Genomic DNA, 6,290 nt, shown 5'->3' with positions numbered 1-6,290 from the left:
CCTTTTTTTAAAAAAATGTTGTTGTTGCATTCCCTCCCCTTCCTGCTGTGCCTGCCTTCACCCCAATATCTTGAGCAGCCTTTTAGTCATCTGAACAGTACAATGGCTCTGAGGATGATAAATTAGGTTTTGAATAGAAATTTGAGATAAAACAGCCTGTTCTGTTTTAATGACTGTCCCTTTTTATACCTCTAGATAAATGATATGTTAGACGACTCATAGGCTTTATTGCTTTATATACTTGGTGCTATAAATAACTACTAGCCTTTTCTGACTGATAAACTGTAGTAAGAGTTGCAGTGTTGTGTAACTCAAAACCTAAACTGGGCACACTGAGACCTAAGCAAAAAGGCCCTGTGCTTCTGAGAAGAGCATTCGTTAACTAGCCAAACAGCCTGTCACCCATAATGTTCAAAGGTTAACTGTACCCAAAGTGGAGTAACTCCGCTTGTATGACCTTCAGCTGAAGTGACTGCTTGTTTTCATCTGTTTCATCTAAAATGGCCAAGCAAACAGGACCTGCTTGTGTGGGAAAAGTCTGTATGTACAGATCTCATCTGGAGCTGGGCAAGGTGCCCAGCAATCAGCATCTGACTGTCATGAGTTTAAATCCTAGTGTCACTGGTTAATTTAGGATTCAAACTTGTCAAGGATTTTTGTGGGCCAGCTGTAAGTGGGGCTCTTTACAAAGAGTTCAAATGTAATCTTAATCCCTCTGGAGGGTTAGCTGGATGTTGCAGCTACTGCAGTGCTGTTCATTCCAGCGAGCTATTGTGCTCTGGGAGTTAATGCTGGGTTACTAAATTGCCCAGTAATCATTCCAAAAAAACATTGCTTTGGGGTGTTGAAAATGAATGCATGCTTCCTTCTTCTGGCCCAATGCTGTGCATCATAGCCATTCAGCCACTACTAGCACTGGCAAACGGGGGAATGCCGGAATTAAATATGTAGTACTTTTCCCTCTTTATATTGGCAGGCATCACCATTAAGAGCCTCAACACTTCACACAAGTGGGCGCTAGCCTGGTTTTACAGAGGAGGAACTCAAGGTGCAGACAGGTTAAATGGCCATACAGGAAGCCTATGCAGCCAGTAATAGAACCATAATACCTGTGTTCAATTCCTGGGTCTCACCACTAGAGAACATTCCCCTGAATTCTGTCCCATCTCTCAAATACCTGGACTGCTACATCACTTTTGAGTGAATTTGCTTTTCACTGCAGTCAGACTAACCGCATTGGCAAGAGCAAGGCATCATGCAGGAAGGAATTATAAAGCAATATCCAAACCACTTGGACCTTAAAGGGGATATTATCTAATCCTAGGCCTCTTCTGAGAAGAGATTTCAGATTTGGACAAAATTAGCAACTTCTTTTGCATTTGTAGCCTAAAAAAAATCTGCGCCCAGCCTCCAGAAATTATCCGAGCTAGTATACTAATCCTCCGTGCCACCTAGCCCAGTTTGAAAAAATGCTTGCCCTTACAAATGTTTATTTAAAAACTTTTGCAACGTTGGCACTTTACTGGAGTTATAATAACTGTCACCTGACCCAATCTGTACCTGCAAATGTTCTTTATCTCTTGTCAGGCATTCACCTTTTAACTACCCATTCAATGACTGCAGAGGCTATTGAACCCTTACATGCCATGTTTTTGATATGGAATTTTGTTCGCCTTCGCATCTCTTTGCCAATGCTTATTCATGTCTTAATATCTTTTTAAAAAGAGGGGAGGCAGAATGGGCAGAAGGGAACTGAAGCCAACACTATTTTTGCTTCCTAACTTTTGTGGGGTACGGGAAGAGATCAGTGAGGTGATTTGAAAATGTTCTGCAGATTACCCTAGTAATTATGTAAATGAATACTTTGAAATCTGTATTGCTATTTGCTGCAATATGGTAAACAGGGGTTGCCCCTGAAATACAGTGTGCGTGTGCATGCATGTAATATATAGTAGACGATGAAGATTTATAATCAAACTTGCACCTAATTATTGTTATCTTAAATCATCTTTAGTCCTAATAGTATCACAAGCAGCAAATCCCTTGCACTGCTCTCTAATCTAACTGGACCAGCCACTGTCCCCTGGTTCTGTATGTGGAAAGAAACTCTGCTGCTTCTGTGACCTTTTCCTTCTACCCCCCTCGGCTTTGCTTCTGGACCCCGCAGAGACCTGTCCATGCAGACCACCATCCATGCTGATGGAGGGTTGGGTGCTCCAGAGGCTGGGCTGGTAGTATGAGGCTGGGGTGGGGTTTGGGGAATGAAAACTGTCTGACAGAAAAGATCATACACTCTGGGGCTGTATCTATCACTCCTGTACTGCACCCACCTTCTGCAGCTCTGGCCAGGAAGCTGGGTATGGAGGGCTGTTGTCCTAGGTTTGGGGGTGGGCCCTGTGATCTTTTCTGTTATGGGGGGACAAACCCCACCCTCCTTACAATGATTAATGTGGTACTGGTGGTGAGGGATCCTCATGGAGACTTCTTTCATTCCATCTCATGGGAGATGTGGTTCAATATTCTCTGCCTCTCCTGGCTTTCACAGTGCGCAGCACTCAGTCCTGGCATTCAACACACACATTTTAATTGATTGTTTCAGCTGTTTATTATGAAGATCCATTGAAATGGGGGACAGTATAACAGTGGAAAAGGAGAGGTTCTGTCCTTTGATAATGCAAACTGATACAGCAGCTATAATTTATGCACACTATGTGAGGCACCAAAAATAAAATCAGTTGGGAATTCTCATGAACAAGACGGAGAGGGTAGTTGTCTATGTGTTTGAGAGAGAATACCCTGGATATGGAATTTGTCTTCATGCAGTGGGAGCTGATGTCACAACATTAGCATATTACCTAGCTTTTAGGATTTGTACTTACTATACACTATTGGCTTTTCAAGCTGTATGTTGATCTGAATATTTTCAATGGAATTGTTTCCTATAGTAACTATTCTGCATTTTGTGGCTACTTCTGAGGTGTGTGTCTTACTTTTCATGTTTAAATATAAAAGGTAACAAACAACTGTTTGTAAAACCAAGCACAAGTGGGTCAGCCAGGGTTGTGTTGGTAACAGTCTCTCCCCTAACAAATAGAGGAGTTATGTCAAAAATGAACATGTGATAGATGGTATTTATACAGAATCACTGGATGCAATTATGCAATCATGAAAGCAACCAAACATAGCCAGGTTTCCTTGCTTCATCTGGGATGCCACCCAAATTTGTCAGCTATACTTCAGCATTAGCCGTTTCCCCGGCTCCCTGTCTCCTGCTGATCCTTGTATCCTTGGATGATGCTGTACTAATTTATGGAGCTCCTCTCTGTTGGCCATCTGCATTACTCCATCAACGCTTTCCCCTACAGACTTTCTCCTTTCTGCCTCTCCTAATTTTGTGGACCTTCTGAAGCTCCACCAAACCACTCTGACCTTCAGCAAACTAAGGATGATGAACCAGGTATGGAAGCAGGTATACATCTATTGCAAGAACTGATGTCTCAGTTTATTTATTATTTAGACATTTATTTAGTATTCCTGGCAAGTTATAGTAGCAGTGCCAGGATTTAACAGGGGCAACCAGAGTTCATTAAACTACCTTTTTGTATAAGTCTTGTGGGAATGTACTTGGAAGTGCAAAGTCAATGCATACGTTTTTCAACATTAATATCCTGGTCAAATTGATCAGCTGTGTCTGGCTCTCTTTATCCTCACTTTTTAACACTGAAAGAAACCTATATCCTATTAATCCCTGGTGTAATTCCATTGATCTACACCAGGGATGAATTTGCTCACTCTGTGTTGAAGAAATATTTAAATGACTTCATTTTTTATGAATTGCAAGAACTTTTACTCTGTATTTTCTGAAACACTTTCTGTAGGGATGGTCAATTTTTCTGCCTAAGGGCAGGGAGTGACTGTGTGTGATTTAAGCAGCAATCTCACACCCTCCTCCTCCTCCTCTGATTTACATATTTATATGATGAATTATTACTAGAGTAACAGCTGTACACAGTACTCATATCTCAGCAACATAACCTTCCCCTTCTCATCAGATCACTTCTATTTCTGACTAGAAATCTTCTGGGCGACCTTTTCATCTGCTGTGAATGATTTATTTATTTATTTGTTTGTTTTAATTATGTTGGTTGGTAGATCATTAGGGATATTGTCTTCAGTGTCATTTATATCTATTCTCTCTGCTTAAAACAAGACACCAGATACAATGACCCTGAAGAGACAAGACAGCTTAAAAAATGGTAAGTTAAGTGTGTGTGTGTGCTCTCTCCAATGAGGTGTTCATTAGTTTAAAGGGAATAGTGTGAAGAACTAGAATTTGGGCTCTAAATACCCTACTAGTCTAACATTAAAAAACAGAAAAAAAGTGTGTGTGTGTGTTCATTTTAAAATTAAAAAGGAAACAGGAATATGCTGACCGGGGTCCTGGTTATATAGAATACTTTAATGCTTTTATATCAGCTATGTATCGGGTTATTTTGTTTTGGGTTTGGTTTGGATTGGTGTGTGTTTTCACATTGCACCAAGAAGAATGAATGCACTGTGTAATCTCTTTAGATAGATTGTATTTTCTGTAATGATGCATGGACAAAAATATGAGGATGACTAGTTAGCCTTTCCATTGTGAAAAAAGTAGGGATGAAAAATCCAAGCAGCACAGATATTATTTCAATATGATGAATTGCCCAAATATGGAGAGAACTACAAATGTAAAATATTTGTTCTTACTAGAAAGTTTTGAAAGTCACATCAAGACTTTAAAAATATGAAACGTAGAGAAGGCTCAGAGTTCTATGCTGTGTGAACCTGTAACTGCAAGATTTTTTTGAAACATAACTTATTTGCATGCCTCTTTAAAATGTGTTTTATGTATTGCATACTACAGAACAAGTGACTTTGGGTTAGGCTTCAATGCAGTTGTGACACAGAGCTTAATATCAGCAGTAATATTTTGGAGGCAGTCTTGTTTGCACACCTGCCTCTTAAATTCTAAGGATCGTATTGTACTACAAAGTTTTGGTTTGGTTTGTTTAAGCAGATTTCCCCTCTGAAATCGGCATGGAATTATGACTTTTAAAAAGAATCAATTTTGGCTTCTTAAAAGGGAGTTCGGTCCATGTTTCTGATTAGACATGAAAATGTTGCTTTTCTTGTGTCTAAAGCGGTGTTTGTAGTTGGAGAGTTACTGAGCTCTTTATTACAGTATTAAAGGCAGCACTAGTGTTTTCATGACACTGTCTTGTGTATCTCTGTCCCTTTAGTGCTTTTCCTGAGACAAACATAACTGGGTATACAGAATGAAATGTTGAGAACCTGCAGCTCCCACGGCAGGCAATGGGAGTTACAGATGCTCAGTAGCTCTCAGGGTCTAACCTTGAGATAGCAAAGGATGGTTCCTCTGAGTCAAGTTCTTGCTGAAGTTCATGGGAGTTGGATTGGGTCACAGGAAAGGGTTCCCATCTTTTAAATTCACTGTTTGTTTCAAGGGTTTTTTTTTTTCTTATAAAAGTAAAATGAAAGTTTTGGTATCCCAGAGCAGTTGAAAACAATGGTGTTTTTCAAAATGCCATAATATCTTGTTAAACTTGTAGTGCATCTCTGAGGTAAAATAACATTTCAAACAATCCCTTCAGTTGATTATCTGCACTGATTGTTACCATCTTGCAACAACTGTCCTTCTGGGCAGAAGAGAAACCCATTGCCAGAACTACAAATAATTTACATAACCCAATTTAAAGCTCTAACAAAATGTTCCACTGCTAAGAGGATTGTTGTACCGTAATTAACATGTGGGATGAAAATACTTTCTGAAGTTCCTGAACACTCAAAATATAGATTAGATCCCTAGGAAAGATAAAAATTAGCTTTTAAAGTTTTCCTCTGCCAGATTTTCAAGTTGGCATTCCTCAGAATCGTACATAAGCAGAGCTTTATCCCTGCAAATGCTGTGTTTGCTCTGCAAAGGGGAAAGGGAGGTGTCTAAAATTTCATATCTACACCTGGGAAGAAGTAGTAACAAACTGGAAATCACGGCTGCTTTTTGCCACCACTGGTAATGTAAACAAAATGATCAATTTAAAAACAGCACATTGCACGTGACGATGAAGTATTCCTGGGCCCTGACAGTTCATGCCAGTTCTGCAAGCCAGTAGTAACAGTAGTTTGCATTTTGTTGGTGTGATTTTTTTTTAAATTTTTTTTATGGATCTCAAAGCACTTCACATACTCTATGCAAGCAGCATAACTAAAATGCAGCCAACTGGTGCCCAGCTCAC

The 6,290-nt window shown here is 39.8% G+C and overlaps 1 long non-coding RNA gene across 1 annotated transcript; it reads left to right on the top strand.

Annotated features, from left to right (window-relative positions):
- The first annotated feature begins 680 nt into the window (after positions 1-680).
- On the top strand, positions 681-5,691 carry LOC122456082. Its single transcript, XR_006274732.1, has 3 exons — positions 681-3,457; positions 4,211-4,256; positions 4,901-5,691. It is a non-coding gene; the product is annotated as an uncharacterized LOC122456082 (long non-coding RNA).
- Positions 5,692-6,290: the final 599 nt, after the last annotated feature.

The sequence above is a fragment of the Dermochelys coriacea genome, chromosome 10 (genome assembly GCF_009764565.3).
Source record: "Dermochelys coriacea isolate rDerCor1 chromosome 10, rDerCor1.pri.v4, whole genome shotgun sequence".
Lineage (NCBI taxonomy): Eukaryota > Metazoa > Chordata > Testudines > Dermochelyidae > Dermochelys > Dermochelys coriacea.
Note: the sequence above shows the minus strand (reverse complement) of the source record. Positions and strands in the feature narration are given on the sequence as shown.